Below are 18,948 nucleotides of genomic sequence, written 5' to 3' on the forward strand. Positions count from 1 at the left end.
ATATTAATACAGATCAATAAACCTGGATTGCACTATTCACTGGCAGAACATTTCCTCACCTCGGCAGGTGTCACTGAATAACAATATGCTCATGTTAAGGTTTTTTAAATGATAGTTTTAACACTGGATTATTACCAGGAAATGGGGTTTTGATGATACTAGAACTTCTTACTCTGTAACGACACCTGGAAAAGTACACATTTTTAATACCATGGTGGTGAAAAATGACAAAAAAAGATAGAAAAAAGTTGTTTTCAGAAAAGGCAGGAATAATACAAACAATAACATCAATGACAACAATATTTCTACGTTGTCCATCTAATGCAGTTGTGAAGTAAGTTGTTAGAGCTCAAGTTTCTTTATGTTGTAAACAGGAAACTGATCCTTGCATATGCACTCTGTTATAGCCATTTATTATCTGCTTCTGGTGACCCCTCACCATATTTTGTTTCTGATCAAATAGAATTAGAAGGGAGGTTTGCAAGTGTTTGTTTCTATTTGCAGGTCTGTTTTCACCAGCTTTAGTGTGAACACTTTCAGACACAGATAATTAGTTAACTTGTTACATTTACACTCTCAATTAATGTTACGGTTGGGCAGGACTGACAATGTTTGCTGTCATTTATGTCAGTGTTTTTCTTATTAGCTGGTAGCCACTAACTTTACAAAAGCTTAACATTATTTGCAAAATAATAATAATTATTGTATGCAATTTCCTAATTGCTCTTTTCCTTCTTCATGTACGACTAAATCTGCTCTGCAGCAGTTCTTTGCATGTTATATTTGTTGTTAATGGTTGCAACTTTGCCTAGCTGACAGTGTTGCATGCCACAGTTAACATATTCAACTGCAACTAGTGAGGGGAGGGACTGTGTGCCTGCCTGTCTGCAGCAGTACTGGGAGTGTAGGTCTTTTTTGTCAGGTGTTTCAATCTTCTGTGTTGTTGTAATTATCTTGTTGTAGTTGTCACAGTGGATATGGAGGGTGTAAATATAGTCAGAGATCCACAATCTCTGCTATATTAAGAAACACCTTTCCTGGAGAGATTGGCTGTTTATACTTCAGTCATCAAATTAAAGATATCATAAGGGAGTGTTTTGCTCTTGGTTTTTGCTCCCTTTTGAACATCTCCAGGCTTTTGTACAAAAAAGAATATATATTGATTTCCGCAACGTCTGTTCTCTTGTTTGTCAGTGAACAATCACAGACATTCCGCATGTATCATGTAGCCATCACTTTGACATATCGACTGCTGTGATACAATGATGATGATAAGTAAGCGGATCATCCAGAACACATTCAATTGGGGCATTTTTGTTCTCTGCTCTCAATCCAGCAGCCCCTGAAATTTGGAGTGCCACATGTTCTGACCAGGGCCTTGGCAATTTAGCTGTGAAATCTGTCTGTATAAGCTTCCAGCTTCCATGCCTGAGGTTCAGACATCCGAGGCCCCCACCTTGGACTTCCACCCAGGCCACATTGCACCGGACCCCTCCGGTTCCTCCTATGGGTGGTGGGTCCAAGGGAGGACGTGCTCGTGTCACCTTTTCGGGCAAGGCCCGACCGGGCCCCATGAACCAAGGCCCGGCCACCAGGCGCCCACCATCGAGCCTCTACCCCAGGCCTGGCTCATGGGTTGGGCCCCGGTGCCCCTCCGGGCTGGGTACACACAACACTTGGTGAATTCTCCATGAGGGGTCTTTTGAACCGTTCTTTGTCTGGCCCTTCGCCTAGGACCAGTCTGCCTTTGGGTGACCCTACCAGGGGCAAAATGCCCCCGACAGCATACTGTAGCTCCTGGGGTCACTAGGGCACTCAAACTCCTCCACCACGATAAGGTGACGGTTCCAGGAGGAGTGTCTGTATAAGATTTAATTCAGTCAACATATATAGTTGATGATTTCTAATAAACCTTTAAAAAAAAAAAAAACACTGATGTTTGATGAGGAAGGTGTTTTACAATTCCTACTTTATTTAGGACTCGTTCATGCGCCAATCTACTACAAATACATGTTTCTCCATTTTGATTGGCAAGGCCTATTCTGACTTTTATGAAAAAATTGACTATAGAGTTGAAAACATATCAGGAAAAAAACATTTTTTTTGCCAGCTCTTCCTTCCGACTTGAAACAACCTTTTTGCAACCTCAGCAATACGACCACCACTGGTTTGAAGTAGATTGGCCAAACTGTTGTCAAGGAAAGCAAGAAACACAAACTCAACTGCATACAGAGATCCCTCGCTATACAATGAATTGACAGAAAAGAGAAAGGCTGTTGTATCAAATTGGAATGTTAAGTCTGCCCAATTTACTAAAGGCATCTGTGTCACTATATGGGTTGCTTCTAAATGATAGATGAATGCTTTTATTTGTCTGTTATAACTGTATCTGCAGCATGTAATTTTGTGTGGCTGAGTGTGAATATGGGTTTGTTTTTTCCTCCTTCCTCGTTATGGTTGTGTCTGGGCGTCTGCTGGTTATTAATCACATGGGGGCTAATAAAACACAAGCAAGACAAGAGGAGAAGAATCAAGGGTTATATCGCTGCGGTACTTTGTTGTGGAATGATCAGCAGCACAGCGACTCTTAAAGGAAATGAGTACTGATGAGTTTTGGCTGGAATAATGTGATATAGCAGGCTGCCAAGAATTCCAAAGATAAAATATTCGCCTGTCCATTAAATTAGACAAAAGTCACCATTCCCGAAACATTGTGTGGCTGATGCAAACAACATTGATAAAGGCATAACAGTTTAAGAACATCTCCTGTCTTTGTATTTTTATATTTTTACTCTTTTGGATATGGAGGGGCTTTGAAACTCCCTTCTGACTGTCTTGATATGGGGCACGGTGAGCCAGCAAGCACACGAAGGAAAACAGGAGGAAAAACTCCCTAAAGGAAGAAACTGGGCAGACGGCTCAGGGTGGGTGGTCTTCTTAGCCTGAATGTTCTACTTCTCAGCAGCTCTTAATTGAGAAAAAGTATAGCCTACTTTTGTGACCATCTCTCATATACATACAGATTATTGTTTCATTCTTGGACCGCTTGTCTTTTCGATGCCTGGTTCTTTTTCCTTGCAGATGGGATAAATGGGTTTGAGCCTGTGGTTTAAAGGGCTGACCTGGATCCCTCTCTCTGACTTTGATAGACTCTTGCTAATTTTTTTGGGGGGGCTCTGTTCTCTGGCAGTTTTCCCCTTTGAGATGGCCTTTAAAGCGTGTGTATTTTCGATAGTGGACATTAAAGCTCACATCTAGACAAGCATAAATCTGCAACATGATGATTTCCCCATGAAGACTTGGCCATCACCTTTGTGTCCATGGTGTATCAGGTTTCATTTACTTTTTTGAAATACAAACGAAATCAAATATGATGGTCACTAAACATGTTTTATTTGATATGTTGTCAACTCCATTAACCGCACTCACCTATGACATCCAAATATGATTATGAGGTCTGAAACAGGTAAATTTAAATCTTGGACCAACTTTGCACAGACGTCTGGATTCGGTGGTGGACACATCCAGATTACGCGCTAATGTGAACGTCCAATAATGTCGTCTACATCTTGGATCTATTTTGCACGTTGCGCAGATGTCTAGATTTGGTCCTTGATGGACCACACACACACATCCAGATGAGGTACAAATGTGAATGTCAGTTCAACGTCTAAAAGAGTTCCAAAAATGACGTCTAACTCTTGGATCGATTTTGCAAGTTACGTCTAGATTCGATCTTCACATGACGTCCAAATGCTGAACGTCATAACGACGTCTAAAAAAGGTCCGATAATGAGGACTAAATTTCTTCAACAGACCAACCCAACACTGACTTGATCTGCACGTCTCTCCGACGTCCGATGTTTGGTGAGATTTGTCAAAAATAACAAACACTCAAACTTGATACTGATATTGAACAGATCTTGAAATATAGGAACCTAACTAGATTTATGGAAACACTGAGTTAACTCAGAGACTATTAGAACTAACCTTGAAATTTAAATAAATCACAACTTAAATGGATTTAAGTAGTAATTCTTCTGAAATTTGCTACTCTTGTGACAGTTTATGTTGCTCCGAAAATGAACAGACTGGATTTTTTCAGATATGCCAACTATTTGTAGTTACTGAGCGCTCTGTACTGGTGGGTTTGTGGTAAAATATGTACAAGTAACCTTAAACAGAGTGGCTAACATCCCTGCCTTCCAGACGGAAGTTGACATATAGCATGCTCATCCCCGAAAGGCACCAATGTGGAGCAATAGATGCATTCTAATAAAGAAGAAGCACTTTAATGATAAAGAGTGGATGGAAAAGACTTTATCTTTACAAATTTATGCTCTTTACTGTGACCTCTCACCAGTTTAGTCTGACCAGTGTTTCTCAACCGCTGAGTGCCATGACTTCCCTGTAGTGGATGACAAAATGCTCTAATTTATGCGAATTTTTGCAAGTTTTTTCCTCCCCAGAATAGTAGAGTATTAAATATATATTTTTATGTCCCTGTTTTGATAGATACATATTACAGAAATTATATCTTTCCAACATTGAAAGGTTCTGAAAATATTAAGATTTCAAATTTAGATAAAAAAAAAATCAAACCAGATCAGTTTGCACTGCTAACCTCATGCCGTAATAGATTGAATAATGGGAAGGTTTATGAAGGGAGAAAACTACAATAATTGTCTCTTCATTCTAATTGTATATCTTTCATAATGCAGTAGGTGGTGTTTTAATGATTGTAAAGGTGCGATGGACAGAGTTGGAATAGTGGTAATAAGACAGACAATTAAGTCTCCTTGCGATACATTTGGTGATGTTGTCCCACACTAACAAAAACATGAACCTGTCAGAGGCTAAAGTTGCCAACAATTGCTAATGTTAGTTGGGAAACATTAGTTTACCTGTTCAGCAGAAAAGTGGCACTCAGCATGGCTTTTCAGCCTCCTTTGGTCTTTCAGCTTAGAGCGGCATCGAAATGCTGAACCAATATTGATCCTCACCTTGCTCCTTTGTTATTTGAGTAGTATTTGAGATGGTGACCAAAGAATCTGCTCTGTGTGGAAGTCACTCTCCCTCATCAAATGGGCACAACCTACTCAGCTTCCATTGGCTGGTCCTCTTATTGGATTGAAAAGGTACTGCAACTGATTTTTCACGTGAGGGCACAGTGGCGTTATGAGTCATTCACTTGGTCACTGCAGGGGAACTCATTACAGGCACAATCCCAGCACTGATTGGCCAAGGTGCCATTGTAGTTTTTGTGGAAATTTCTGGCGGCTTCTTCAGTCGGAAGCCCAGAGCTATGACCCCATTTTAACCTTAGAAATTAGATTAATGAGCAGCAGGGTCCGTTAGAGTGTCCCTGGTCAACCCCCACCCCCCCAAACCCCCAACAGAAAAAGTTCATTTGTAGGTCTTAACGTATATAAGCCACATAAAGTCCATTATATGTAATTCATTATTATGCAAATTAATTGCTGATGTCATCTAGCAATGTCTGGCTACTATTCAGACAGCCAATTGCTGCTTTTTGAGATTTGGAAACAATTGTTGCCACCATGTCAATAATTTGTAGCCAAAGGTTTGTCAAAAACATTGCATTAAATGTTCATTGCAAAATTAGCATCAATGAACAGTTGTTATTAGAATAAATACTTGTGTTTTTTATGGGCATAAGTTTGAACTTGCATGCAGAAAGAGAATCACAGTCAATTTAAATCCAGCAGGCAGTTTTTATTTCAAATAAATCACAGTTACACAAATGAAAATTAAAGGGAAAAAATGGTTTAAAAAATATTCTACACTCTAAAGCTTTTTGAAGTTTATTTCAAGGTTTAAAGGTGGTGGTGAGGAGGACACCCTGATCCTCCCTGTTATCACTGCCATGATTGTGTCCTTGGTGCTGTGGTTCTTCTGATGATAGGCAGCACGATGTATTAGGCCCCACGAAATTTCTTCTTTCAGATGCCACAATACAGCCTCTTCAGGACTCCATCTTCCCTGGCATTGGTGACACAAGGGTTTCCTCTGGTGCTGCATGACTTCAAGTAGAGGACCCTATCATCTTGCTACCGAATGGTGCGACGATGTATCTCACAGGGGGTGCTGGGATCCCTCGTCACACCAGTGCCACAATCTTTTGTGTAGGGAACAGCACAAGCTTTCTTGTAAAGTTTTGCTCTGTGTTTTCTGCACAGAGCTTCAGGATCGGTATTGGAAAAAATACGGCAAATTCTCCGGTAGTAGGAGAATTCAGGGGCAGGGTTTGGCCTCCAGACCTTATTCTGCCTGGCACCGCAATTCACACCACGTTGGGCAACATAATTGTCTTCAAGATTGACCATTGGGGCAGGGGTTGGGCTCCAGACAGAGTCCTCTATGGCATCGTAGTTCAAGCCATGCCAGGCAAAATAATTATCTTCAAGTTTGACCATTGGGGCAGGGGTTGGCCTCCAAACTGAGTCCTCCATGGCCTCGTAGTTCAAGCCACGCCTTGCAAAATAATTGTTTTCCAGAGACACATTGGTGCCCCGGGCAGGGGATGGCTCCCAGATCATGTCCATCACCTCATTACTTGCAACATAGTCACTGAGCAATGGTATCAGAAATATGATGGACATTTTGTTGTTGCTTACACAGTCAGAGTATTACCCTTCAGGCACTATCAATTAAAGCTGGACACATTTGACCTTTGTTGAGGGACATTCAAAGCAAAAGCCAGGATTGTGGCAGCTGAAGAGGCCTCTTTTTTTATTCCAGATGGGCAGCACAGACTCAGATCTATAAACACGCTCCTCACTGTTTTAGGGCTCACTGGACAGAGGTCACGTTTCGATGATTAGCACTTAGTGGTCAGAGTAGTTTATAAACTCAGGGTACTTCTCACTGTCTGAGTTGTAGCAAATCAGTGGAAATGAATATAAAAGCATGAATTGCCTTTTTCAAGGTAAGAAAAATTTGAGTATGTACATATGTTTTATACAATAATCTAAGTCTTTCCAGTGAATTGAAAATTGATTGAAAATAATAAGAATAATCCAAAATGGTTTTATTTTACTCATATTTTAACACTTTTTTTTGAATGGAACTAGTAGAATAAATGTTTGCATTCCAATATTAAACAGATGTAACGATGTAAGAGACAAACTTGATTCACAAATACTTTCCAATTGATTTAATAGTGGTTCCAAGTAATCTCATTATAGTGAATTCACTGAAATTTGATGATGAGTCTGAGGTCGGTTCTGTGCACTCTGCCTAGCCACTATGTCTTTATTGGTGCCTTTAAAAGTGAGCAGACTGATCAGTCTAGCTTTGCAAGTTAAGAATCTCTTACCACTTGGCTTCCTCCCACTAACAGCACAACCTACTCTCCGTAAATGATATCACAGTTTGCCTCAGGCACACAGTTGCCAGGGGCCTGTTAGTTTTGAGTCAGTGGAAATCATGCAGATTCAAGATGAAGTTTGGACACCTCGCCTCCCTCAGCTCAGCACTGGAGAGTTTGCTAGAATTCATTCATGGCATTTACTTTGTCCATTGTGAGATTACTTTGGTAGCTTAGCATTATGTTACCCATAAAGACTTAACAGTTTTCCTTGCTGTGCCCTCCTTAAAATGGCTCTCTTTTTGAATCAGCTATCTAACATCTTCAATTGGAGGCACACTGTTTGAAAATCACAGCTAACCCATAAAACTCAACATTGATGCAAAGCAGAAATACGCTGTCATTTCTTTGAGCCCATATTTATTGGAATGATTTAACTTTCATCTGCAAAATGTATTGCTTTTGTAGTCAAGGTATACAGCTTAATATAGATTCAGGGATGAGGCGTTACCTCAGACCATGATATGAGATCAAACACTGCTTTGATTTCCAGCTTTTTTCTAATCAATGGACACTGAGGAATGTAGTCTTCTTTGGAGTTGGAGGATATCTTCCTCACAGCTACAGTTCTGCACTGTCCATGTGGACCATGATAATGATGAAGTCAGTGGTAGTCACTTGCTCACAGACATGCAGTTACTTATTTCTTCTTCAGCTTCTAGGTCATGTTTTCATATGCTTGGCACCCAGGGCAAAACGTTGCATTTCACCCTCGAAAAGGGTTATAGCAGTATTGTGTCATCAATTGGGTGAAGAGCAGCAGAGCAAAGCAACATAAATTAAATCTTTTGAGCAATCTTAGAGTCACAACAATCTAAACATTTTTGTATAAGCTGGCTAGAAGAATAGACTGTTAAATAGAATGCATGGAACAACAATTCTCCTACTGAAGCATCACAATGTTGGTTAACGCCCTCTATCCAATGAATATGCACAGAATTTTGTGATAATTAAGCATGCTTGCACTATATCTAACTTAAGTGTACCGTATTTTCCACGCTATAAGGCGCATCGGATTATATGACGCACCTTCAATGAATGGCCTATTTTAAAACTGTTTTCATATATAGGGCACACCTCATTATAAGGCGCATAGAAATAGAAAGGACTGTAGTGGCTGGGGTTGCGTTATGCATCCACTAGATGGAGCTGCGCAAAAGGGAATGTCAACAAAACAGTCAGATAAGTCAGTCAGTAAAACTTTATGAATAGAATACAAACCAACGTTGTGACAACTCCGTTCACTCCCAAAACAAATTAGTGCATTTACAATACGGTACGTACTGGTAGCTGTGTGACTGATAGCCTTGAGTTTGAACTCTGCGTCGTAAGTGTGTCTCTTGAAAGGTGCCGTTTTGGGGTCTTTATACACACACACGTACGTACCGGTAGCTGCGTTACTGATAGCCTTGAGTTTGAACTCTGTGTCGTAAGCGTGTCTCTTGAAAGGTGCCACTTTGGTGTCTTTATACACACACAAGTGGTGTGGGACTGGAATTCCCCTTTACTGTTTTTACCGCTGTTACTTCAGCGACGCCCCCTGACTACGGTAGCCATAATTAACCAATATTAATCCATATATAAGGCGCATCGGATTATAAAGCGTACTGTCGGTTTTTGAGAGAATTAAAGGCTTTTAGGTGCACCTTATAGTGTGGAAAATACAGTAATACTTTGAAACACACTGATATTTCATAACACAGGGAAAAAAATTGTCATAACATTGTGGGATTTTAGGGTAAAAAGATTTTCCTCCCAACAGAATTTTTACTGTTTGAGATTGAAGGCTCTGAGAGGGATTAACATTCAGAATCCATCGTGTTTGATGTTTCAATGATAATTTATTACCGAGACTGGTGTGCCTTTTGGCTGCTTGGTAATATTAACAGTGTTCATACTGGTAAAGTTGTTTATTATTTTGTAGTGTTTAGCTTGCCTGTGTCCTTTCTGTGATCATTTGCCTCAAATACAAATTATTTCCAAACACAGTCCTGCTGTTTTCTTGATCCATCAAGAGCAGTTGGTCCACCAAAAATGTTTGTAGTGCTGCACACTGAAGCTAGCTGTCTGGTCAAAGATTTATTCTGACGCCAGTTCACAATTAGAAAACTTTAAACTAAATCCCCAAATAAATCTTTCAAAATCTGAAAAGGGAGCGTGCAGACCTCATCCTTTTCTTTTTCATGTTTCTTTTGTTTGAGCACATTTGGTCAAGTTCAAGCAATGTGCACATCTAGTAGTTTTTCTTTTTGGAGGCTGAATATGATATTCCATCAAGATTGTTCTGTCCAGTCTCTTCAGGTTCTGTGGCTCCCACTTTTACTTTGCACCAATATCCTTCAGTGGAAGGTAACACATTGCACACTGTTGAAAATGACTTTGTATCCTCCGACCATATTTTCCTGTCATATAAATGATTAATAACAATAACAACATGATATAAATTAAGGTGAAGTTGATGTTCCCAGTGAGAAAGTTTCATTTGCATATTAATATTTGGATCTGTAAGTTACCTAAGTCTGTATTGAACATACAGCCATGTTAAATGCCTTGCAGTGTCTTTATTCTACTTTTCAAACTCTTAAAATGAAAAACAGGTTTAAATATGAGCCCGTCACATTTGACGACCTTTTCAACTGTTTCTGAAGATTGAACTGAACAAGTTAGCATTTTTGATGGACTTTATGGTGTCCATGAGCTTTCCCTGACTTTCAGCCTCCAAACTTTTTCACAAGCTGTGAACAATCAGCAAGAACTCTTGTATTTGCAACCATTCATGTTTTCAAATGAACACAGCAAGTAGCAGCAGAGCAATGCATCATAGCTTCTGTTTAAACATTGTCATTCTTTAAGGAACAGCAGGGCACTGATCAAAAGTGGTTAATAGTGAACTTCTAGTGAGTTGTCACAGGGTGTGGTTACAGTCGTAAACCCTAAAAGTACAAAGAAACCCTCTCTTCAATCAAAACTTTCCAGATAGGCTTCATCAGTTATTTGTCAGAATGCACACACACACAGAATATTTAATTGTGGCATATTTTTGACAATTTAGGTACATGCCACCTTAAACTTTGAAAACTTTCATGATACCCAAGTCATTTTCGTGGTATTTTTAATATACTCAGACCCTTGTAAACATAGTTCATGACAGATAGACTTGAATCTTGTAATTTAATAATTTGGAAAATGTATCTGTGATTGTGTTTAGAAATTTCTTGTGTTGCAACATAATGCTGCATAAAAAGCCACTTGATACAAATTTGAAGTTTAATTAAAACCATTAAATGTCAAATTAATTTGGCTGTAATTGGGATTTATCTTCTACTGAGTCCAGCAAGAATATTTACAAACCCTTCATATAATAATGAAAGAGGAGAGACATTTCATGAAAACCATTACCTATTAAACCATTTTTGATAAACGGCATATGTCTTGGAAATGGTGATCCCTTATCCCATTCTTCATTGTGCTTCAACATTGCTTTACTGCAATTTTTCAAATGTTTTTAACACAGAAAAATACATCTCTGAATAAGATAAGCATGTTTTTGGGGCACCAAAATGAGAGAAAACAACTCTGAAAAATGAAAAGTTGAATTATAAGTATTACTAGTCAATTATACAGCCTTTATAGAAATGGATCATAAAATAAGATAATGTTGTTCTTTTGGATCAAACTGTGAACTAAGATTCTAGCACTGTCGACTCTAGTTGTCAAATGAGTAAATCTGTGCACTCATTATAGAGATTGTACTGCAGACTTCCAGTGCCATCTCTTCCTCTTTTGTTGTTCTTCGGCCATCTTCAGACTGTTTTGTAATGAGCCCAGTGGCAATAAACCAAGCCAAGCCTACTCCAGGGCCAATTCAGGCTATTCCTGCTGCCAGAAGACAACTGGTTACCAACTTATTTGGCAGAAGATTTAAACATCTGCAAAGAAGAAGCGATTTTATGATAAAGAGTGGATGGGAAAGACTTTATCTTTCCAAATTTTTACTCTTTATTCATAAATTTACAATTGTTGCCACCACGTCAATAAATTGTAGCCAAAGGTTTGTCAAAAACATTGCATTAAATGTTCATAGCAAAATTAGCATCCAATGAACATTTGTTATTAGAATAAATACTTGTGTTTTTTATTGGCATAACTTTCAACTTGCATGCAGAAAGAGAATCACAGTCAGTTTAAATCCAGCAGGCAGTTTTTATTTCAAATAAATCACAGATGCACAAATAAAAATTAAAGGGAAAAAATGGTTTAAAAAAACATTCTACACTCTAAAGCTTTTTAAAGTTTATTTCAAGGTTTAAAGGTGCCATTTTGTTCATCATCTCACATCTTTGAAAACAAACAAAGAAAAAAATAACTGCAAAAGAATGAGGTATTTTGTGTGGGGCAAGAATTATAAGAACAAAATTAAAAAATATTCACAAGCCCCTACTAAAAGTCAAGGCACCATTGGTGGTGGTGGTGGTGTTTTTGTTTTGTTTTTAAAATAAAGTGCAAGCAATAAAGTTAATGTACAACTCTTTTGCTCATCTTACATCGTTTAAACAAACAATAAAAACAAAAAAATGAAAAAGAATAAGGTAGTGTGGGGCAAGAATTATAAGAACTAAATTAAAATATTCACAAGCCCTTTGCTTTCAAAGTGAAACCATTTTTTATTCCCTGCATTTTATTTCTGAAAAAAATTTGCGATTATCGGCCAGTTTAGGCCGATTACCGATTATTCTCAAACGGCCTATAATTGACCGATTTAATCGGCCGGCCAATAAAACTATATTTTATCGGGAATACTATATTGGGTAAAATATATCCGTCATTAGTGATGGTGTTACTAATTTAAACTTTAGTCCTTTAGTGTTAATTGCCTAATTAAGATAGAAGATAGAAGAAATAAACTTTTTTTTTTTTAAACAAAGTTGGCAGTTCTTGTCAGGGCACTGAATCTTTGTTTGTGTTTTCCTGGGCCCCTCCCCTGTCAAAGGCCTGTATGGATTTCAGTTGGCTTCACAACTTGAAGACAAACACCTCTTAACCTGGTCATATTAGTCCAGTTTTAAATGCCAACAGAAGAACTTTATGCTGATTTCTTCACATGCAGCTGAAATTTAGACTTCAAGTATTCATTTGAGGTTACAGCTTATTTAGTTTTCAATAAATATCAAGTAACTTTTATGCAAATGAGCAGTGTGCATTTCATGCAAAAAAACCCATGTCCTGCCTGTCCATTAACTTCAACAAAAATGCTTGAGAGAGATCATCATTTCTGGATGGGACTCTTAATGATCGTTTCTAAGCAAAAAATGATTCAAAGTCCAGACCTGAGAGCTGTGCCTTTAAGAACCCCTCTCCTGCTGCATTCTGGCACCCATGTCAGAGTGGAGAGGAGAGGAGGGTTTTTGAGAGTTTTTGGTGTGAAAAAGGCTAATAAATCCCCAGATGTTGGTCAAATGTAGAATAAAATACCATATTTTTGTAGGGATTTTTGTCAGGAATTCAATGGTGTGTTCTTTTAAGGTGTAGGAGGTAAAGTGTAGTTGTGACAACTGTGTGTTTGACAGTATTTAGTATACAGGAGACAACCTCCCCATTGGTTTCCATTGTAGGTGAAAAATGTCTCCCTGATTTTGAGGGCTTATAAAATCCAAACCGTTTGAGTTCTTACAAAGTTTTAAATATCTTTTGATCAGCACAGGTTACTGAGTCATGTATAAAATTTTGGAAGCGATACCATTAATGCCCTAAGAGGAGATAGCGTTTGTTCGGGGGCCAAAATAGTCCACAATTAGACATTGGCGTCCATTTTGTGGGCTTCCTGTGGGATTTTAGGTGGGGGGTAAATTTTATGGGACAAATAAGTTGGTGTTGGCCCCACATCTGTAAGACATTCGTACAGGCCATGGTGGCCCTTTTTCTTCATGTAGGTGGCGCTATTGAGCAGAACGTTCTTTAAAAAAAAAAACAACAACTATCAAATATTTCCCCAGCCCGGATGTACGAGCCAAATTTGTTGAGTTTTGAGCGTGTTTAGGGGGGTCAAATTAATGTTCAAAGTGGTGAACAACAATTACAAACACAACAGGGTCTTCGCCCAGAAGTATCTTAGGGCTCAGGCCCTAAGTAAAGCTGCAAGCAGCGTTGTTACGGGCCTGAGCCTCCTCGTGCCCACCAGGTGAATGAGAGGTTGCCCTGAATCCAACGATGAAGGTATGAAAGTGGTGAGAGTTTTAGTTTAGGCGATGGAAGCCTCAGTCTGACCGAAGTGTGAGAGCTGAGCTGAGAACTGAGCCTTTGAGAAACCCCCTCCTCGGCTGCTCTCTGCCACCCATGTCGGAGAGGAGAGGAGGAATTTTTGACAGTTTGTCGTGTGAAAAATGCTCATAAATCCCTAGATTTTGGTCAGAAGTTCAATGTAATACATTTTTGTCGGGATTTTTGTCAGGAATGTGTTATTTGTGAAGTGGTGCGAGTTACAGTGTTGAGAAGTTTCTGTTTGAGGCTGTTTGCGTCTGTGGAGACAGCCTCCCCATTGGTTTACATTGTAAGGAGAAAAGTGGGTCCTGGACTTTGAGGGCTTATAAAATCCAAACCGTTGGAGTTATTACAAAATTTTTTACAGCTTTTTGTTGAGCACTGTGTCATGAATCATGTATTAAATTTTGAAGTCGATACCATGAATGCCCTGGGAGGAGATGGCAATTGTTCGGGCTCAAAAATAGGAACAAAATTGTCCTTTCATGCCCACATTGTGGACTTCGTGTTGGATTCAGGTCATAAGTGTCTCCATATGATTTGTAGGTCTTGATGAGACAAATAATTGAGTTTCCATGTCTCTACAACATTCCTAGGGCCGTGGTGGGCTGTAGAATGCATTTTTTAGAGATGTACGTGTCAAATTAATGTCTCTGTTGCAATATAAACCAAGCCTTCAGAACACTCTAGTGACTCTTCTTAAAAAAAATCCAGTACATACATGTTTAGTAACTTTTTTCTGGTATTATTGGGAGACTTTAAGAGACTGCAACATGAAAGCACATATTGTTCTTCCTATTCTCAGTGAGCAGTGCTCTGGGCCCCTCCCCTGTCCCAAAGAACTCACAGGCGGCCCTGTCCTTGTGCAGCAGACTGTCCCTCTCAGCCGCAGCAAGAGCAGTGGATGTTCACCCTTCTTCATCCAGAGTGACAAATATATCAACTTTTTTCAGGTCTTGTTAGCACGTCACTCCGTTCCCCAGTTCATGTCCTTAATGGGCAGCGGGGTCCACCCCCCAACAGAAAAGTTTATTCAGGTCTAACCATATCTAAGAGATTTTTCACACACTTGTCGGTCTTTAATGATGAGAATCTTTAATCTGCCACATAAAGTCTATTATACGTACATTTTTTATTATGCAAATTAGTCAATAATGTCATCTAGCAAAGTCTGGCTACTTTTTGGACTGCCAATAGCTGCTTTTCGGGAATTGGAAACAATTGTTGCCACTTTGTGAATAAATTTTAGTCAAAGGTTTGTCAAAAACATGCCATTGAATGTTCACAGCAAAATTAGCATCCAAAGAACAGTTGTTATTAGAATAAATACTTGTGTTTTTATTGGCACAACTTTCAACTTGCATGCAGAAAGAGAATCACAGTCAGTTTAAATCCATCGGACAGTGTTTATTTCAAATAAATCACAGTTGCGCAAATGAAAATTAAAGGGAAAAAATGGTTTAAAAAACATTCTACACTGTAAATCTTTTTAAAGTTTATTTTAAGGTTTAAAGATGGTGGTGAGGGGGACACCCTGATCCTCCCTGTCATCACTGCCATGATATTTTGTTTTGGTGCTGTGGTTCTTCTGATAATGGGCGGCATGATGTTTGCTGTATTAGGCTCCACGAAATTTCTTCTTTAGGATGCCACAATACAACCTCTTCAGGACTCCATCTTCCCTGGCATTGGTGACACAAGAGTTTCCTCTGGTGCGGCATGACTTCAAGTAGAGGACCCTATCATCCTGCTACCGAATGGCACGGCGCTGTATCTCATAGGGGGCGCTGTGGTCCCTCGTCACATCAGTGTCACAATTTTTCATGCAGGGAACTGAACAAGCTTTCTTGTAAAGTTTTGCTCTGTGTTTCCTCCACAGAGCATCAGGATCTGTCCTGGAAAAGATTTGGCATACTCTCCAGTAGTAGGAGAATTCAGGGGTAGGGTTTGGCCTCCAGACCTTATTCTGCCTGGCACCGCAGGTCAAGCCCCGCCTGGCAAAATAATTATTTTGTAGTGAAACATTGGTGCTTCAAGACTGATGCTTGGGGCAGGGGATGGCCCCCAGATCATGTCAATAACGTCATCACTTGCACCATAGTACACACAATAACCTACCAAGCTTGGCAAATTAGTTATTTTCAACAGCAACACTGGTGCTCGGGGCAGGGGTTGGCCTCCAGATCTTATTCTCCCTGGCACCGCAGTTCAAGCAACACTTGGCAGAATAATTGTGTTCAAGGCTAACGTTATTGGTGCGTGGGGCAGGGGTTGGCCTTCAGACTGGATCTTCTCTGGCACCGAAGTTCAAGCCATGCCAGGCAAAATAATTATTTTGTAAACAATAGGGATGTGACGATACACTCTGCTCACGAGACGAGACGAGAAACAAAATTGGGTTCACGAGACGAGACGAGATTTTTAGAATGTTAAAATGTTTAAATTTAAAGGACAATAACTAAGGAGTCTGGGTTGGTCCCCTCCACACCCAGTATCTGGTATGCGAGCATGCGCTGTGCGTCCTGCAGGTTTATGCTGACGCCAGTTCACAATTAGAAAACTTTAAACTAAATCCCCAAATAAATCTTTCAAAATCTGAAAAGGGAGCGTGCAGACCTCAGCCTTTTGTTTTTCATGTTTCGTTTGTTTGAGCACATTTGGTCAAGTTCAAGCAATGTGCACATCTAGTAGTTTTTTCTTTTTTCTTTTTGGAGGCTGAATATGATATTCCATCAAGATTGTTCTATCCAGTCTCAAGTATGTTCATCATACTTTCGGGTTTTTGAAAAAATAAACTTTCATCACCATTTCTCAGTGTTGCAGCAGGACATCAGGCTCCATCATACATGCAGGACTGCTGATGTGCACGTCAGGGTCCGCTCGCAGGCAGAACATAAATACCACCGATCTACGGGAATAAAAAATCCATGCTGTCATAGCCCTAACATTCAGTCAACAGATATCTCCTTTGCACTTTTCTTTAAAAACTTTTTTGCTTTTTTCCTACATTTTCTGTTTTTCTAAAGATGCAAATAAGGAAATCAATAAAACAGCTTGATGGAAATACACCTGATAATTTAATTTAAAGAGAATTATCAGATGGCTTATTTAAACAAACTAACAAGACATCTGCATATACATACAATCCTATTTATATGTGTTATTTGCAAATGTAAGACCCGAAAAGATACCTGTTAATAGACATCACTGGAAAAATGCCTTTACATTTTTTTCCCCCACCAGCTCTTTATTCTGGTTAACTTCTGAGGTTTTGGCTTTATAGTAGGAATAGGATACATAGAATCATTTCAGCTATGAGCCAGGTTGCTAAGGTTATGCTTGCAGGAGTTAATATTTCTACATTCCTTAAAATATTGTCAAATCAACACCAGGCTCTCTCTATTTTGCAATACATGGCAAAAACACTGAGAAAAATGAATTATTTACAGTACTTTACCTCTTCTCATTTTTTCTTTTTTTCAAATGCAAAATTAATTTTATAATGTGGCTAAGCACTGGAGCTCTCTATCATTTCTGCCACTCAGAGCCAACAGTGACAGAGGGGACTAAATACTGTCATTTTGCTTTTCTTTTGTAACTTCATACTGGAGAGCTCTTACAACTTTGGTCTAATGAAACTGGCACGCTGGCTGAGCGAGCGAGATTGTGATTGGAAGACAAAGAAAGTGAGAGGGTAAAAAATATGTTTATATCATTATTATTGAGGAAGTTTGAGTGTGTTCAGTAAATCTCAGTTGAGGTTTGTGGAAAGTATGTGTATCTATGTGGGGAGAAGATGAGAATATAGTTGTTCAATTCTTTGTGCGTTCCTAAGGCTGTGGCAATAATTCCCAAATAAATAAAGCTCATACTGGCCAATTTGTGTCAGAAAAGCAATGGTTGGCATCTATAAACACAAAACCTGGAAGTTCCAATGCAGCTTCATTTGTTTCAGTTGATGTCATTTGAAAGGCTGCCCAGAACTCAAATGAAATGGCACAAACTGACAACAACAGACAGTGTTGTGTTGACATGGCTGACATGAAAAAAACACAAGGAGATACGAAGACTGGTAGGGTCATGCCAGAATAACAAGGGGGGAAAGGAGATTTAGATAGGGGTGATAATTCTCATTCCCGCTCTGATAAAATGATGATGATGGATAAATGCATCTAAAGATGGGTGAAAGGCAGAAATGTACATGGGGACTCATGGAAGAATATAGTAAGTCATTGATGAATTAGGACTAACAGATGGTTAGGCAGAAGAAGGAGGGGCAGATGAAATGATGGAGGATGTGGTGAAGTAGAAAGGAGATGAAAAGAGGAGACTATTAATGTGTGAACAAGGTTACATCCTAGTAGGAACATGCGCTGAACTTTGGGTGGAAAAATGTACACTACCCAAGATTTTGGGTATGATAACAGAGATGCAAATATAATATGTTTTCTGCATGGAAGACATACCATACAGTACACTGTGTAAGAAGTGGATGTAGCTTCAAGCTGGAAGGGAGGACTTCACTCGTTTCAAAAAGAATTGAGATTGTCCTTTCTTTCTCCTGTTTATTACCTCCATAAATATTTCCTAAAACATTAAGGCCCTTATTTCTAGTTTTATGATTTCTTCAGAATTCTATAATAGTTATTTTGTAAATTAGACTATTATAAATGATAAGTCAGTCTATACTTTACGGCACCTAGTAATGAACCTGGTCCTCCAGGAAATCACAATCACATGAATGAAAAAACTCAAAATTAGAAACTGTAGACCACAAACCAATTTAATACCACAGTAAAAAGGCAAAGTATTCACATGATTTGGCTTTCAGCCCCTCTCACCAATGCCCTGAGGGAAAAAAAATTGTGGCTGAGTCAGGTAACTGAAGTCATCATTTCTCTCAATTCACTTATAAAGATTGTAAAGGATATGCATCTTTGAAGGGTCTCTATTTAACTTGATTGCATAACTTAAGTTGAGCTCATCAGTCTTTTCACGGGGCTGTTAATTTTTGATATCATTGAAGTGTTGAATAATTTAGCCTCATCTGAGTGTTATCAATCAGGTTTATTGTGCACTACAGTACAGTGTGGACAAACTCAGTTGTAAGGTTCTGTTTTAAATAGTGGTACTCATGGAATTTATGCGTGTGACCTGTGTATCTTAATTCTGCTTGTCATGGGGTTTACCCATGCTTGCTGAGTATAAAGCACACAGCTTCTCCACACAGCCAAAAGACATTAAATCTGTTTTAATAAAATCCTGCCGGCAGATAGATTATGGATTTGAGTTGTTGTGTT

At 39.1% G+C, this 18,948-nt stretch overlaps 1 protein-coding gene across 2 annotated transcripts in view; it reads left to right on the forward strand.

Moving 5' to 3' along the window:
• The window catches only part of man1a2 (mannosidase, alpha, class 1A, member 2), a 157,459-nt gene that overhangs the window by 55,903 nt on the left and 82,608 nt on the right, over positions 1-18,948 (forward strand). The gene's annotated exons all lie outside the window — the stretch shown is intronic.

The sequence above is a fragment of the Aulostomus chinensis genome, chromosome 12 (assembly GCF_037954235.1).
Source record: "Aulostomus chinensis isolate RoL2024-O1b breed Wild chromosome 12, RoL_Achi_v1.0, whole genome shotgun sequence".
NCBI lineage: Eukaryota > Metazoa > Chordata > Actinopteri > Syngnathiformes > Aulostomidae > Aulostomus > Aulostomus chinensis.